The following is an 18,601-nucleotide window of genomic DNA, read 5'->3' on the forward strand; positions in this document are numbered from 1 at the left end:
ATGACTGGTCTCAGCTGACAGGCATGAGAACTGCTTGCAAACCAATTTATGAAAATCAAAGATAAATAAGTATGTATTAAATGTGCTGCTGGGTTTTAAAAATTCTGTTAGTAAGAGTCATTTACTCAACAATAAACCTACAAAGGGCAAATCCCCATAGAAAGCACTATGGGGAAAACAGCTAAATAAGACTATGTCTTCTTACAACCCATTGAAAAAATAGAAAGGACAGACAATACAACATGAAGTGAGATGTACCTCAAAAGGTATAGAATGCTTAAAGATATGAGATAATGAAGCAGTTATTTTTTATTTTATTTATTTTTTATGAGATTAAGTTTCACTCTTGTTGCCCAGGCTGAAGTGCAATGGCGTGATCTTGACTTACTGTAACCTCTGCCTCCCTGGTTCAAGTGATGATCCTGTTTCAGCCTCCTGAGTAGCTGGGATTACAAGTACTCATCACTATGCTTGGCAAATTTTCTGTATTTTTAGTAGAGACAGGTTTCACCATGTTGGCCAGGCTGGCCTTGAACTCCTGACCTCAGGTGATCTGCCCGCCTTGGCCTCCCAAAGTGCTGGGATTATAGGCATAAGCCACCACACCTGGCTGAAGCAGTTATTTTAAGAAAGGAGGGGGTGCTCATGAAGTTATGGAGAAAGTGGTATTTGATTTTGACTTTGAGATACAAATGGGATTTTAGAAATCTGAAATGGAGAAATGACTGATTCTTGGCAAAGGAAACAGTATGGGCTAAGTGGACAGGGTATTTCAGCAAGACCTTGCACACTTACAGCAGTGCATAGGAGGAGGACTATCCTAGAGGTCAGACACAGGGTAATGAAAGGGCGGACTGAGTCAAGGCAGTGGGAATGGAAAGGAGGGAAGGCATGGATGCAAGAGACAGTGGAGAGGCCAAAATAATAGGGCCCAGCGATTTATAAAATGTGAGTTGCCAGGAAGGAGGAGAAGTCAAGATGAGTGGTTACCTAGGTGACTTTGGGCACAGAGATGAAAGTTGGGGAAATGGTGTTATAGAATGTGATGGGGCTGGGAATGACATGTTCAGTGTTAGACCTACTGACTTTGAAGCACTATGGGGACATAGAGCTTGTAAGAGGTCAGAAAATTTAACTATCCTAATATATATGCATCTGACATTGGAGGAGGCCTTTGTTGGAGCATCTAGGCTTGTAAAACAAATATTACTAGATCTAAGAAAAGAGATTCAGCCATACAATAATAGTGGGGGACTTCAACAGGCCGCTGACAGCATCAGACAAATCATCGAGACAGGCAACTAACAAAGCAACTGTGGACTTAAATGAACTTTTGACCAAATGGACCTAACAGACATCTACCATCCAGCAACCACGGAATACACATTCTTCTCATCTGTGCACAGAACATTCTTTAAGATTGACCACGTGCTCTGTCATAAAGCAAGTCTCAATACATTTAAAAAATCCAAGTTGAAATTACAGACGCAAGAAATGTTCATCATAAGAAGACGGCTGAAGCCAAAGGAGTAAATGGGGCAAAAAGGCAGGCAGCACAGAGGAGTGGGCGGAGGACAATAACTAAGGTAACATGACGCCGACTTTTGTTTTATGATGTAGGTCCATGGGAAGGCAGAAGCAGCTGAGATCCAGGGAGCTGAACAAAGTGCAGGGTCCTGTACCACAAGTTTTAGAAGTATGGGGTCTTCAACAGCATGTTGCTACTGCTTGCTGAGTTAACATGATTGCTGCTAGATTGTGAGAGAGTAGTTTTAGCAGAGAGTGGGTGAAGAACACAAGAGAGTGACTGCGAGGGCCTGAGAAGTAAGTGGGTGATAAGGAAGTGGAGCTGAGGATATGGCTTCTTTTCTTTTCTGTCAAATTTGGTAGGCTCCAAATGAGTCGAATCAGTGAATTGGGGCAATAGATAGAATAGAAGTCAACTCAGGGTTTTTGCTAAGCTATGGAAAGCATAAGTATACTTACAGACTTAGGTAAGAAACTGTGCAACTGGGCAATGGTGTGTATGAACACCACAGTGGAGGAGAGGACCATGGTTTGGGATAAGTGAGGGCCATCCTTCCAGCTGTCACTTTTTTTGTCAACTAATAACATTCTACAGCTGGAGCTAGTTGCTGAGAAGTTAGGCCACATGTTGAAGCTAAATGTGAACTTTACCCAAGTGTTTCTACCAGCCCTTCAAGTCTTTTAAACTCCTAAAATATAAGGTGAAAAAATGTACAACCTTCTGTTGTGTTGCTGCCAAAAGTGTAGAATTCATTTAACTGGCACCTTGATTAATGGCATGTTATATTCATTTGGGCGATTTCCAGAGGACTTGTTTGATGCAATTTATTTCAATGATTCCAACAGATAAATAACATGAAGAATCCATTTAAAGGCCTCGTTCATTACCAAGTGTGACAGGACACCTCCTCATTTAAGTTTTCCACTGGGCAAGCCACTGCCTACTGTTTGATTATTCACTTATGAATATTAGAAGCTTTGGACATTTTCATAAATTAAAAAAATGGTATTCAGGCTTGAATTGTAAAATATGTAAAGAAAAACATCCTTTCAGAGTGTCTTTAACCTATGTTAGAATAAGTCACTCATTCTGAAAGTTGGAAGTGTATGTATTTGGGATAAATAATATGGTATAGTGATCAAGGTGTGCCCAATGATTTCCATCTTTTCTTCTTTTGATATTCATGTCCTGTGTAATCCCCACTGAATTAGACTGACTGTATAATCAAGGATTTTATGGGAATAATAGAGTGGGATTTTGAGGTTGGGCCTTAAGAAAATTGTGTCTTCCAGGCTGGGTGTGATGGCTCATGCTTGTAAACTCTGTGCTTTGGGAGGCTGAGGCAGGAGGATTGCTTGAGGCCAGCAGTTTGAGACCAGCCTGTGCAACATAATGAAACCACCATCTCTAAAAATATTTTTTAAAGATTAGCCAGGCATGGTGGCACACACTTGTAGCCTCCCTAATTAGTTGGAAGGCTGAGGCAGGAGGATCACTTGAGCTCAGGAGTTTGAGATTACCATGAGCTATGATTGCACCACAGCACTCTAGCCTGAACAACAAAGCAGGACCCCATCTCAAAAAACAAGAACAACAACAACAAAAACTGTGGCTTCAATATTCCTTTCTTTTGGATCACTTTCTCTGGGGCAAGCCAGATAATATGTTGTGAGGACACTCAAGCAGCCCTATAGAGAGGCAGGCTCATGTGGCATGGAACTGAGGCCTCCTGTCAATAGCCAAGGAGGAACAAAGGCCTCCTGTCAGCAGCCACTGTCAACAGGCATATGAGCAACCCATTCCCCAGCCCCAGTCAAGCCTTCAGCTGACAGCAGCTCTGGCCAACATCTTGACTGTAACCTTGAGAAAGCCAGACCCAGAACCATCCAGTTGCCTATTCCAGAATCCCCCACAGAAACCATGTGAGCTGATAAGTTTATTGTTGTTTTTAGCTACTAAATTCTGAGATAAGTGTTGTATATATATTACGAGTCTGTGATAATTCATCATTTGATATACTATACCTATAATAATGCTAATTGGAGGCAAATCAACCAGTCACCCTGATTTTCTCATTTGTAAGGTGGGGATCAGGGCCTGCTTCTCTGGAATGCTGTGAGGATTAAACAATTCCATATGGTAAGCTAGCAAGAAATGGACAAAATTCACATGAAATACTGGCATCTCATGTTTCAAAAGGGAGGCTGGAAGGTGTGACTTTTTTTTTTATGAATACCTCAAATAATTTTTTTTACGAGGACCTCAAACAATTCTCAGCCCCTATGTTACATGAAAGGGCTTTGTAAACTGTAAAGTGCTATATAAATGCTACCTATTAGTTTTATCATAAATTAATCCTATTATAGGAATCTACTTGGATTTCTTAGTTACATATACCTATGTGTGTATATATTGGTATGCCTGTGTGTGTGTGTGGATATCAAACATCAAATTAGAAAAATAAAAATTACAAACTAGGACGGTATTATACTGATCAATGGACACAGAAATTGAACTGTTTAGATGGAGATGACCCTCAAGGCTTTCTTCTTTAGTATCTTTATCTTGCTCTGAATGGGTGATCTTATCTCTCATTCTCTCAATGTTCACTTTCCTCAAAATATATGACTGCGACACTACATCTCTAGCTCCAAAATCTACTTAGGTTTTAAAGCCTCCTGGAAATCTCTACCTGTGTCCTCCACCACACTTCAACACATGCCCTTAACTTAAATAATTATAGTGCCAATTTCTCTAATGAACAGTGATGATGAGCTTTATGTGGCACATATACACCATGGAATACTATGCAGCCATAAAGAGGATGAGTTCAAGTCCTTTACAGAGACATGGATGAAGCTGGAAACCCTCATCTTCAGCAAACTAACACAGGAATAGAAAACCAAACAGCGCATGTTCTCACTCACAATTGTGAGTTGAACAATGAAAACACATGGACACAGGGAGGAGAACATCACACACCCTTTTGGGGGGTAAGAACACATGGACACAGGGAACATCATCCTGTTGAAGGGTGAGGGGAAAGGGGAGGAAGAACATTATGACAAATACCTAATGTATGCGGGGCTTAAAACCTAGATGATGAATTGATAGGTGCAGCAAACCATCATGGCACAGGTATACCTATGTAACAAACCTGCACATTCCGTACATGTATCCCAGAACTTAAAGTTAAAAAAAAAGAAAAAGAGTCTATAAAAAATAATAATCATAATAATTATAGTCCCCTACAGAACCGCTCATCTTCGGTGTCTGCTCAGGCACCCAAACATAAAACCTAAGAACCACCAGCTTCTATCTGTTGCTCTTTCTTCCCATCTAATTTGTTCCTCAGTCCAATACATTCCCCTCTATCGGGCCTTTGAGATGTATCTTCTCCTTTTTCACTGTCAACACCCTAGTTCATGAACTTGATATCTGTTCCTGGGGTTATCTATTTTCTATGGGCTCCTAACTGGCTTTTTATTTTCTATTTTAATTTTTTTTTCTGTCCTTGTAATCCAATCACTCCGAAATATCAAGGTCTGCATTTCTTAATATAAAATTTATGACCTTGGACAATTTGGCCATAACTTTCCTTTTGCTGTCACTCATCAAGCACCACAGAGAGGAGTTACCCATTATACCAGGAATTACACCTCTACCTTAGCTCCCCACTCATGCTGTTTCTGCTTCTTAGAATGTCCTCTCACTTGGCTCCTGCCTATCAAAACCCTATTCAACCTTTAGAGCTCAGCTCAGCTGCCAGTCATGTGTGAAGTCTTTGCTTTTGGGCCAGCTCCCCAAACTCCCCATGCCCTTCAGCATGAAGCACTCTTCTTCTGTGCTCCTGTAGCCTTTCATTTTGCCTTTGGCAAAGCACTAATTCTTATTTGGGTTCATAATTAGTTGTGTGTTTGTTTTCCTAACTGGATGGTGGCTTCTTTCAGGACAAGTGGAGAGTCCCACATCTTTCTCTCTCCTGATGCCTAGCACTGTGCCTTGAACACAAATGCTTCATCTCACTCTGAAATGTAAAATATGAAGACAATTTTAGTACTGATAAAATGTAGTGAAAGCACAACCAAGAATAGAGCTTTTAGCAGGTATGTGTATCACAACTGACAACCTAGAAAACTATTATATTAGAAAAGTGGGTGATACAATAATAGAAAAGCTTTCAGAATAATGAACACACATTCTGCCCTAGTTGTGCTTTATTTTATCACAGATTCTAGTTTAAAAACAAAACATTAAAGTATGGTTTGCATATTATTTCTCTTTAAACCTGGATGCGGCACTCCACTTGTGAGGAATAAAAATGGACCATAACCTCATAAAAATTGAATTTGCAAGATAAAACTTTTTTCTTATATAAGAACATTTATTTATTTGAACACTAAAGTTCCACATCTCATGACTATTTATCTATGTAAACTGAGTCTCAATATTTTTAAAAGCTATTTTAGACTTGAGGTTGTGGATATTGTTTCATGAAGAAACATTACATATATATCAATTTACAGTACATTTCAGTATTTCAGTATGGAAGTAGTCTCTTAATCACAGTGATTGTTTCTGATCTTTTCAAACCACAGGCACATAAATGGCAATTTAATGATGTCTGACCAATAATGAGTAGGGGCATTTGTATTATAACTCAATATCTCATGTCACTTCTCAGGAAAAGGACATTTTATATATATATGTGTGTGTGTGTGTGTGTACACACATATGTTTACACACATTTATATGTGCATTATATATGTGTATGTGTATATATACACACACACATATGTATATTGTGTTTTCATGCTCAAATATAGTCTCCTAAAATATGTTCTCTCCTACTTGCTTCTATCTTTGTATAATAAAATCTGTTGTGGTATCTTATGAAGCTTGCCTCACTGCACTACCAATTTCTCAGTAGCCAATTCTGAGTTTGCATTCACTTTCAGGCATTTTATCTGCCCTGCTCTGAGAGGTATTATTAATCACATCCTGTTGCTAGGATACCTGAGAATGTTCATTTATGTCTGATGTTTCTTTGGCAAAATGCACTATGAAGAAGGCATAGAATCATGACAATGAAAATTACTGTGCACATGCTACTTATTAAAAAAGGGGGGAAGAGCATAACCACCAGATAATATAATGCTAAATGCCATGAATTGTTTAATGTTGTTTTTGTTTCACCTAGATTGTAATGGAAAAAAAACCCTGGCAATATTTTTGGATAATGAGAATCTGTAGTGCTTCTATACTTCTGAGTTAACTAGAAAAAGTGGAAGGTGGTAGAGTTTCAGTTCTGTTTATTTCATAGGGATTTAGGAAACGAAGGAGCTTGAAATGCTTCAAATGCTTCCTTTATAGACAGGGTAACTAGATTATAGTGCTAGTTGATTTGCAGAGCCAGACCTAAAACCCAGGTCACCGCTATTGCCATGTTTAGCTATTTCAATGCAAGACTTTTGAGAAAAGTAGGCTTTGGGATGTACAATTGGGTAATAATAGTAAAAAAAAAATCACCTTTATCAATATTTTAAAATACTTTCAAAATTACCTCTGTCTTGGGTGCTAGTACACCAAAAATTCCTGTTTATTGGTTGTCACAAGAGAATATGAATACATAAAATCCACCTAAATGCAAGATTTTCTTAGTCAATCTCTGCCTACAAGAAAAAGCATGATAGAGCAAAAGGAACATAGATTTGTAGTTTAATGGACTAACTTCTCATCCTAACCAGGGATGCCTGTGAGCTACATAATCTTGGAATGAAGTCAAGAGTATCTTTTTATTACATGTGCTTTTTGTTCTCACCTCTTCTCTCTTTCGGGTGTGTGTGCGCACCTGTGTGTATGTGTACACAAGATTTGTTTGGAATATCCATAAGCCATATATAATCAGTCTCTAGGTTTTAAAAGTTGCAGGAATAAGTTATTTTTTAAAAAGATTTCTGCAGACTGCCTTTTCACTAGCTAATTGTTTATCAAATTATTTGTTTGAATGAAACAACTGTTTTTTTTTTTAACTTCTAAATATCTAACCACAATGTTTCAGGAGTAAGATGCCTTAAAGACCTTGAATTTTTCTTTTTATCAGGTATTTATTTAGTACCTACTATGAGTTGGGCATTTTATTGACACTTAAGTACTATTTGATTTAATTTTCCCAGGAAATCAATGGAGTAGATAAAAATGACTTTCAATTTCTGATGGTGGAGGCAGGCTCAAAACTTTTTTCACATGCACAAGGTTCCAGTTATGAATGTCAGAAGTGGAATATAAATCCAGAGATTATTTTACCTTTTCTGTGCTTATTAGCTGTGGTGATGAAGGACACATTTGTAGAGCGGTAAAGAGCTTTGGTTTGTAGCTTTGCCACTTGATCACTGTGGGCTGTGGATGCCTTATTTAATCTAAGTTGAATTGTGTTTATCTGGAAATGGGGGTAGTACAAGTACCTACCTCACAGGGTCACTGTGAAGATTAAATAAAATGATGTGTTTAATAATAATCTCTACATGTTTTTGAGTGTACGACACAATAATGTTTATAATGCTCTCACTTTGGTGCCTGGGACATAGCAAATAGTGCATTGCTAGATGCTCCTCTTTATAAATATGCTGTATCAGTTAGTCCTTAATAGCATATAATAATTCTTTATATCCTAAGGTCAATGACTTCTATTATGAATATTTTAAAGTTAAGGCTTTGGAAGTTTTTTGCTATCTTTACATCATCTTCCTCTCTTCCCTTCTTTTTGTTTCTAAGGAAGAAGGGGCTTCCCATTAGTGAATTCCCTTTCTCTCATCCTCACATCCTCTTTTCAAATACAAATTGGTTTGATGAAAAATAAATTTACATGTCAAAATTCTCCCCAGTTATGAGCTAAGATCATATGATTTCAGGATGCAGGCTTTCTGGCTTGAATCCCTATTCACATTTGGGAGTGACCAGCAGCTACGGACTGCCAATAGTCTACTGTGATCTGAAGAGAAAGGGAGAGCTGCTCTAGACATCAGAAACCTCCCTGCCAGAACCTGTTCTCTTCAACAATTGGTGGTAGAATCTGGAACAAGTAACTCGGCTTTTCCAATATTCAATGCTCTCTTCATTCAGATAGGTAAATACTATCTTATAATAATTCCAAAAGAAATTATGCAAACAGGATGTGAGAGGATTTTACGTGCTGTATTGTACGAGAAGGAACAGAGAAGTTTAACTGGCCCAATTTGAAAACCAACTGGTCTGTAGGGGCCTACATAAAACAGTACAAAGTGCATAGCTTCTGTGTGGTCAAAAGTATAAAAGAATGAGGAGTTTATTTTATAATTTCTGCCCGGATTCATGCTGATGTTGAAACACCAGCCTCTGCAGACATTGAGGATAGCCTCTGTATGGCTGTGAATCCTCTCTGCCCTCCTGCAGGTTTACATAAATTCCACTTGCTCCTGTCTGTTTCTATTTGCTTAGTTGATATGTTGCTAGGACGCTCAGGCAGAGAAAGCCATTATGAGTGCAGTGAATACTGTGAGCTCCAGACAGTGTGTACTGAGATACAAAAACTGGCCCTTCAGAAACATATCGATACAGATAGATCTGGGCTTCTGAGGTCGGCCATCTGCCTTGGCAGGGCTGACTCTCCATCTGCACTCCCCAGCCCTGGGGTCTGCCATCCGGCATGGCATGGAGAAAGCCTGAGAAGAACTGAATGCTCAAAGATTTGCAGGCAGCTGACCTCTCTGCAAAGAAATAATAAAATCAGTATGAGAAACAACAGTTTTAGGTTGTCTTGGAAATTCCCAAGTACAGAATTTCTTTCCACTGAGATCTACCCAATAAGCAGATAATTAATGTGACAAACAACAGCCCCTTAGATTCCCGACATTGGTCTGACTGAATTAAATCTTAGAGTAAACCTTTTGATATTCAGGATCTCATTCTGAGGCAGTCATTTCTTGGCAGAGATTTTTGGAAGACCTTTAGAGGTTGAAGTCAGACTGGCAATAGTAAATATCTAGTTATTGCCAGGTTTTAAATAGCTTTGCAAAATGGGAATGCTAGTCTTAATTTCGTAAGCCACAGCTACTGACTAAAGCAGGGATGTGAGCATTTGTACTTTCCTCTGAGCACTGAACGTGTTTCTAGTAAGTTAGGTGTGAGTAGTCACTTTAAAATCATATAATATCCTAAATGTCTTTGGTGTGTTTATTATATTGAGAAAAACAGGAATGAATTACTTTGTAAAATGAAAAGTTTTTTCATAATATGTTTATTCACTCCTGGGCTAGAACAAAACTGTAACACATTAAGTGGTAGAGTTTAGTTCCCTTTCCCTTGAATCTTTGCAGGCCTAGTAACTTGCTTAACCAATTGAATACAGCTGAAATGATGCTTTGCCAATCTCTAGGCTTAGGCCTTGAGAATCAGCCATCTTCTACTTTCTGTCTTTAAAAATGTGCTCCAAATGCCATGTAGGAAGTCAGACTACCCTGAGACCACCATGTTTTAAGAAAGCTCAAGCTAACCATACATGGAGGCCACATGGAAAGACAGCTGCCTCAACAGGACGTGATCAGCTCCCAGGTGTTCCAGCCATCCCAACCCAGAGGCAATATATGTGGGTCAATAAACCACTGTAGAAGGAGATTTTCCAGTTCCAGTCACCTCAATAAATGCTACGTAGATTTGAGACATGCTGCCCTGCTGAATTTTCCCCAAATCCCAAAGCCACAAAACTGCAAGCCAAATATGAGTTTTCTGTTGTTAAGTTTTGTCATACTTGCTGTGTAACTTTTGTTACACAGCAATAGTTAAAACAATACTTTTCTTTATAATGAGAATATTTATTGACATACATATCAATATATAATTGATTTTTTTTCCTTTAAAGCAGGGCTCATCTAGATGCCTTCTTTCCTAAGAGGGTTTGCTTCACATACCTATAAGTATGTTCTATTATTCAGCATTTTAGCATCTAAAATTATCCCTTTTCATGGAAAAAAGAATAAAACCTATTAGGAGTGCAGTTGAAGCACAATTTCTATAGATTACTACATATTTTGTTTTATTAGAGTTTTACATTATTACCCTGTAAAGTGGAGTAAAAGTAAAGTGGAGAGTTGCCAGTGGTCCAGCATATCAGAATTTGTAAACCATCAACTGGGGTCCCCATTTGAAACAATGACATTAAAATATGTATGTAGGCTTCAAAAACTTTACCATATATTATTAGAAATATATAGAAACCCTCTGAACTGAAATACTAAAAAGATTCAATGTAATTTTCGGTAAATAATTTAAAATAATTTTCCCTAGGTAGATATACTTCTGAATGATCAATTAGTAGAATCTATATTGAATTAAGAGCTTTAATATTATTTAGGGTTAATTTTCTGTATGAAGGCAACAACAGGAAACATTTCATTAGGAAAGGTAATGATATGAGTCCAATCAGAATCTATGCTTGTGAAGTCTGAGTTTTTTCACTTTAAATAGCAATTTATGTGGCTAACGAACACATGATCCTGCCTAGATTTTCATCTAGGGGAAACAAGGACATTTCATTGCTCTTTTTCCCCATGCTCTTAATCATCATCTCATTAGTTTGTGGAGAAAGCTGGTGGAGGCCAGAGGTGAGCTTTATTTTCTTCTTTTAGATGTCAGTACCATTTTTAATCCTGCTAGCCCTAAGTTTTTCCTTTTTTTATCTTAAAAATATCCTCTTCACATTCTTCTTTTTCTTCACATTGACCCACATCAAAGGTTTGGGCCTTAGACATTCAGGGAAGCTTGTATTTCATGGACAGAAGGAAGAAAACGAGAGAAGTGTGCTTAGATCAGTGGATATTGATTTATTACTTTCAGGGGTTGTAGTCTACTTTGTAATCTTGTAAAGACTATCCCCTGTAAACTTGGTTGAATGGCGTTTACTAGGAAAATTTTTAATTGTCTAGTGCATTTTAGGTGTAGAAGAGGCTCTCCACCACTTGGGCACTTAGGAGAAAACAACTGGAGCAAATCTTGTTGAGTGCTTATTATGTGAGAGACAGAAAGATAGGCACTTAATGTCTGCAACGCTACTGCAAAAAGTAAAGAAGAAATTCACAGTCAAGGTTCAGAGAGGGGCCCTAGAGAAGAGTCTGAACTGGTGCAACTGATAGTGTCTCCAAGTGGGGGCTGGAAGTGGGCCTTTACCTAATAATAGAGATGTAGAGGAAGAGGCAACTCTAGGAGTGAAGAGAAATACTGAATGCCTAAGGCAACAAGCTATTTTCTGGAAAAATCTTTGATTGGTGTTCAGTGTCAATTGCTGACTTCAGAATAAGCAAGCCAGGCACTGGCACAGCGCAGCCCACGAGAAGGGCAGGAAGTAGGGTACTCTGGGAGTGGATGCAGGTGAACACCAGGAAAGAGAGTGGGAACATCAAAAAGAGGATTCCAATTAGATGCAGTCACTGGAAGCTAAGATTTGCACAAGACTAAGAATTTGGCATTGTCAGGGAAGGGTAGTAACTTTCTGGCTTTATTTACTGTAAAAGACACAACTGAGTGCCTGTCCACAGTGCTTTCTCCTCTTTTTTTTAATGTTGGTACCCAACCCTCTTCTCACACAACATGCATAAAACATGTAAACTAATCATCATGGTCCCCATCCCCCTTAGTTTAGGTGGTCATTTGACATTTCTGGCTAATGACATGGTCTTTTATTTATTTATTTAGAAATGAGGTCTCACTATGTTGGGCAGGCTAAACTCAAATTCCTGGGCTCAAGCAATCTTCCTGCCTCAGCCTCCCAAGTAGCTGGGATTACAGGCATGTGCCATCACATTTGGCTATAGGTGAGATGAATTCTGTTGAGGAACTTCATTAAAAGGTTTTTCTTGCCAATAAAAAGAGATGCATGGGAGAAACTATGTCCTTTTCCTTCAGTGCATGTTGTCACATCTGGGCACGATGCCTGGGACATGAGGACAAAACCAACTCACTCCAAGAATGACTGAGAACACACCCCAAGGATGAAGTCACCAAGCCTCTGAATTAATGTACTATCGAACCACCCTACCTCAGGATTTCTTGTTATGCATTATTTAATCTTTTTTGTTTATAAGTTCAAGATTTTAGTTACTTGTAGCTGAAAGCATACACAAGCCAACTCTAAGAATAATATTCAATGTTAAATACACTAGGAATAAAACCTAAAGGAAAGAGCATTGCCTTTAAGACTGTTTCAAAAATTGTAGGGATGAGACTCTTCCCCAGCCAGGCACTGCTCTTTAGAGGATCCTCTCTTGCTCTCTTTCACACACATCACTTTCACAGAGGGTGAGGAGGGCCCAAAGTGTCTGTCTATGGAGTCCACACCTTTCCTAAACCATGCACTGAATCCCTGGGATGCCAGAATTCTCTGACCTAACTCTGCTCAGATCAGATCTCTGGAGGAGGAGACAAGGTTGCATTTCTGGTGTGTAGGCTCTGAGGCAAGAGGAGTGTTCAAAGGATTCTTGGGGCTTTGATGTGTGTATCAATGGCCCCGATGCACGTGCATGAGGCACCTGGCAATGCTGGAGGAACTGTGATGCAGCTAGAAAGAAAAGGGGACTTATGCTAGTTCTTGAGGAGAGCAAAGATCACCTGGCGGGCACCAAGCAGATCATCTGGAGATAAAACTCCTTATCTGAGGAATTTGGAAGTAATTAGATTTCTAGAATTTCTATACATTTCTGGAATGCAAGCATGTCGAAAGTCATTGTACAACCTTTGCTGACATCAAGGCACCAAAATATCCACAAATGTAATCATTTCTCATGACCTACTTGACTAATAGGGTCCAAATCACCCTTCAGCTCCTCTGTTAAGGTCCACAAATCACTCTAAGGAAAATCCAACCTGGCACACTCAGTCCTTTCTTTTTTTCTTTATCTTTTTCTTTCTTAAGATGGAGTCTCGCTCTGTCACCAGGCTGGAGTGCAGTGGTGTGATCTCGGCTCAGTGCAACCTTTACCTCCCAGGTTCAGGCAATTCTCCTGTCTCAGCCTCCCAAGTAGCTACAGGCACAGGCCACCATGCCCAGCCAATTTTTATATTTTTAGTAGAGATGGGGTTTCACCATATTGGCCAGGATCGTCTTGATCTCTTGACCTCATGATCTGCCTGCTTTGGCCCTCCAAAGTGCTGGGATTATAGGTGTGAGCCACTGTGCCTGGCCATTCTTCCCTTTCTGAAGCTGCACTCTGCTGCAGTGTTCTTCCTGTCTAATAGAACGTTCCTTTTCAAACTTATACTGCTGTTGGTCAAGTCTTTTCACCACCTGAGAGCCAACCACTCTTTGTTGCCAGGGCTCTGACACCTCACCCAGCAATTCTCTTGCCCCAGGCCCAGCAATTACAGGGGCAGGTGTGTCATGATAAAACCCCAAGGGTAGTTCCTGGAAGAATGCACAGAGATGACTAGCACATGTGCGCTGTCTCACTAGATTCTCAGCTCATTCCCAGGGGAAGAAAGGGGGAACAATTTTGTCCACAGTGCGTAAATAAGAAATGAAGACTTGGAGAAGTAAATTTGCCCAAGATTCCCTAGTAAACCTTAGATCCTGGATTAGGATTCAGGGCTTTTGCAAATCACACTGTTTATCACATATGCTCCCTCATATTTTTGTGATTCTGGCCTAATTTATGTACAAAACTGAGAGACACAAATTGATTTAAATTATCCTTTTGATTTATACAGTCTACAGTTTCCTATCTCAAATACACCTAGCAAAACTTATCCCAAGGAGATAAAATACAAATAAATTAAATACAAGTATCTTTATAAATGATACTGATCAAATTTATTCTATGTTTCAAAAATTGAAGACATTCTTTTTAAAAATCCTATACGGGTGTGAAGTAAATAAAGTAGGACAGAGTTAGCCTTTTATTCTAGTGTTATTTTACAGGCTATAGACAATCCCCTGTCATGTGTATAAAATGTTCTCTGAAGTCTTGTGGAAATGGGTCATTTCTATTCTTTTTCCTTTGTTGTGCAAAATATGTAAGTTTTTCTCTCCATAAAATTATCTGAACTGGTTGCTTACATAGCCCCAATCTGTCAGTTTGATTTTAAACTCCTCAATTCATTATTTGCTATAGATTTTTTTCAAAAAAGTTATGAGGTTATTTTTTTATTGAAGTTTTATCCTTCAGTTGAAACAGTTATATTCAAATCTGGGTGAGGCTGGTGGGGGTGGTGAAGGTGGGAGGCTAGAAGAGCTGTAAATTTTGTATTATTGTGTTCCATCTTTAATGGGGTGGCTCTGGAAGGAGGAAAAGCCAATCCCGAATGTGCACAATCCAATTATGTTTCCAGGGACACCTAACAGGTATCTCCCAGAATCCTGAATACCTGTGGGCTATACAGTGACTTTAAAAACAAACGAAAACCAAACAAATGAAAACCTCTGTTGTGACACTGCTAGATATTATGGGTAAAGACAAATCAGGTCTGAGGATTAATAGGCAGGCTGAACTTAGTTCTTAACAAGCTCATTGGAAACCCTGGGAAAGTGATAATAGATAGAGAAAAGAGTAATTTCAAAGGATGAAGAAAAATGTTATAAAATTCAGATCACACATTTGTAATACCTAAGCCTTACAGTGAAAAAAAAATCAGCTTGTGAGCTCTGCCAACATTTTTCCTGGAGCCAGCATGATGGGGCCCAGGTTGCTGTCTCTGGCTTCCAACAATATCCACCCATGCAGGCAGCACCATGATTAATACAAGCAGAGCACTCTGTTCCGCACGCGTCAGAGCGGTGACATTTTTGAACTGGAAAGTACTGTTTGGGCTTTAAAGAAAAATGGCAAGGCTAGCTTCAACTCAAAATAGTTCAAACTCCACAGTTTGTTCTAGGCATTCCAATGATGCCCCCATGGATGGGGGAACTATTTATTTAAAGAATCATGGTGGGTGCCTTTTTTCCATTTAAAAACATTTGACAGAATTCCATATGACAACGTAAACATTTGAAAGAAATGTGGAGCGTAGAGGTTCCTTCTGATAAGCTGCTTCTGCCTCTTGTGATGATATGCTCTTTTGTTCTCTGGCTAGTCCCCAGAGACTTTCACTTAATCCCATATTCAATAGGACACTGCTTGGGGTGAAGCTGGCAGTTCTTGGTACAGGCTTCACCCTACAATGAACACACAATTTGAAATAGATTGCCAGCAGCCCAGGGCAGGAGAGGAAGAGGCCGGACCTGCTGGGCTATTTGTCATCTCAAACATTTCAAGCATCACATGCCGCCTCTTTAGCAGGGCACACAGGGATCTGTATCCCTTGGCAAGATGTTTAGTTTTGGTGCATACAAATAAGGTCTGTAATGTATAAACTTGAGGGGACAGAAAGAACAGCCACCGCCTGAAGCTTTTCTTCCTGTGTGTATAAGTGGCAGAAAACTCTTCCATAAACATCTTAATATTTTATCTTGAAGACTGGATAATGTCATGTAATAGAATTAAAATATATACATGTTAAGGAAGTTTGCTGGGTAAAGAAGAGCTTGCAGCCAGCTACATTTAGTTGGCCTTTGGGCTGCTTTCAGAAGGACGTAGCAGGGTATTTTTTTTTCTCCAATTCTGGAGAGCCAAGAATTTTAGACCTTATTTTTTTTTTTAATTCTGGAATCTTTTATAACCTATTGCACTGTGTGAAAATAGATAGTATTAAAAATACAAATGTAACAAGAAGGAAAGTTTGCTATCAAAACAAAACAAATGGCAGCCACTTTCTTTTGCCTTCTAGTGGAGGGGCAGAATGCCATCTCGAGAAAAAAAATAATTCTTTAGGAAAATTCCCTGATTCTTTAAATATTCATTTTGGTTATGAAAGTGAGACTCCTGGTATAGTCTAGTTGGGAGAGAGAAAAAGAAAGGTATAATAAAATCAAAGGATTTATAGAGTTGTTCACTGCTTTTTTTGGGGGGAGAGAGATAAGGTTTAATGACCCTAAAAGTAGTAAAGGGAGAATGATATAAAAAGAAAGGCCGCCCCCAGGTGAATATATAAATATGGTGGTCAGTTGGAACCCAAGGAAGGATACAATCAATAAGAAATTCCCTTTTTAGGAAACGAAAAGAAAGTATTTGGAACCACAATACTACTTTCAATATTAAGTTATTTCCAATTCTGCATTATATTGGACCCCACTCTATCGATCCTCCAATTAACAAAAGTCAGTTCAGCATTATAGTGCCTTGTGAGAGCAGCAAATGTTATGGGTCATCTGGGGATTGATATACCTCAGAGAGTGTCCTGTTTTAGGAGGTAAACCATAGAGTAGGATCAAGAATTTGGCATAAGCTGAAAATGAGACAAATGATATCCTGAAGAACTTATTAGCTCCCTGGTAAAGGTGGCATGTAGAGGGCACAGGACTTCACAAAGGGTGGGAAAATAGTCTGTTTATTTGCATCTTAAAAAGTGGGTACCTCATGAAGGGTGGGTGACTTTTGCATCTGGGCAACAAAGTCAAAAGGAAAAGAGCATGCTGCAACATGGCTACTACTTATTTACATATTTTAAGTTTTGATTGCTAGGAGTTAGCAAGTAAAATAGGGCAAGGGCCTGAATTTGGACCCTCTCTCTTCCACATATAGTAATGTGACTTCCATCAGTTGCTCTCCTCTCTGAACTTCATCTCCTCATGTTCAAGGTAGAAGCAGTAATAATAAACTGTTAGGCTTATTATAAAAGTTAAAAGAAATGCTGACTAAATGACAAATATAAATTAGCAACTCTTAAGTCATAGTTAAATAAAAATAACTATGATTCTGTTTTTTAAATTTATTTTTTAGAGACAGGGTTTCCATATGTTGCCCAGGCTGACCTCAAATTCCTGGCCTCAAGCGATCCCCTTGCCTCGGTTTCCCTCTCAAAAGTGTTGGGATTATAGGCATGAGCCACAACACCCAGCCAATATGATTGTTACACCTGTCAGGATGACACTAGCCCAAGTCATTCACATTTCCTGCATTAATTATTTAATGAAGTGCCTTAACTAGTTGGTGATATTTTAGCATTTATAATTTGACATAAACCTAGTTGTGGTTTTCATTAATTATACTTCACTATATAACCTAAATTATTTTAACTTCTTACACATATTTATTTGGTTATTGAAAAGATAAATTCTAAAATGATTTACTAAATAGGAATCATTAAAGTTTTATAAATATGACTTCTAGGAGAGCACAATATTCAGTAAATATCTTTGTCTTACTCATGATTATTTTTAATGAGGTCTTACATTTCTGTAGTGGTTTCTGTTTCATGTGTATGATCTCATTTGGTCTTGATTACTCTGATCTTTTTTATTAAGATAGAATTATCTACATTCCAAACATTAAATTCCAGGAGTAGGAACCAATTTTTTAATTACTTTTTGAAAGCAAAATGGTATGGTACCATGTATTATTGCACCACCCAATCAGTATTTTCATAGTTAGACCATAGTTTCAGATTCATATACTCACCTATGGGAATGTCACTCGTTGATAACTTGGCTGGTAAACTGCACTGACACTTTAACATAAAAGACTTTTTTTTTGAAAATCATTCAGTTCAATTTTGTTTAGAAGATTAAGCATCTCTTTGGAGAGCAAAACACCTAGATCAAAACTGACACTGCATTAAATTTACAGGGTGATGCTTTCTGGTTTGGTAGTTATGCTTTAATAATATTTTGTGGCAATAACACACTGCTGTCTGGCACTTTCCTTCTCCTTAGAATAATAAAAAGAAAAAAAAGAAAAAAGTAAAAAAACAATTTATAAAAATTAAAGAGCTTTCCTATTCTAGGTCAAAAGATTCAAATACTAACTCAATTCTGCCAATTTCAATGGTGGGATAGTACCCAAGATGTTTCTTTTTCATTTATCTATTTTTATCAAGCAGGGGACTGTTTTGAGGAGGGTTTGTGTTCTGCCCTCGTATCTTCGTTTTCCTATAGGCCATATGTACTCTTGTGTAAAGTAGGTTTTTAAAAAGAAGTGGTTACTGTGAGTTTTAGAATGTTAAACCTAATATATT

General features: G+C 38.4%; 1 protein-coding gene across 6 annotated transcripts in view; it reads right to left on the reverse strand.

Annotated features, from left to right (window-relative positions):
• The window catches only part of CHST9 (carbohydrate sulfotransferase 9), a 292,807-nt gene that overhangs the window by 161,477 nt on the left and 112,729 nt on the right, over window positions 1-18,601 (reverse strand). The gene's annotated exons all lie outside the window — the stretch shown is intronic.

This window comes from Callithrix jacchus, chromosome 13 (assembly GCF_049354715.1).
Source record: "Callithrix jacchus isolate 240 chromosome 13, calJac240_pri, whole genome shotgun sequence".
NCBI lineage: Eukaryota > Metazoa > Chordata > Mammalia > Primates > Cebidae > Callithrix > Callithrix jacchus.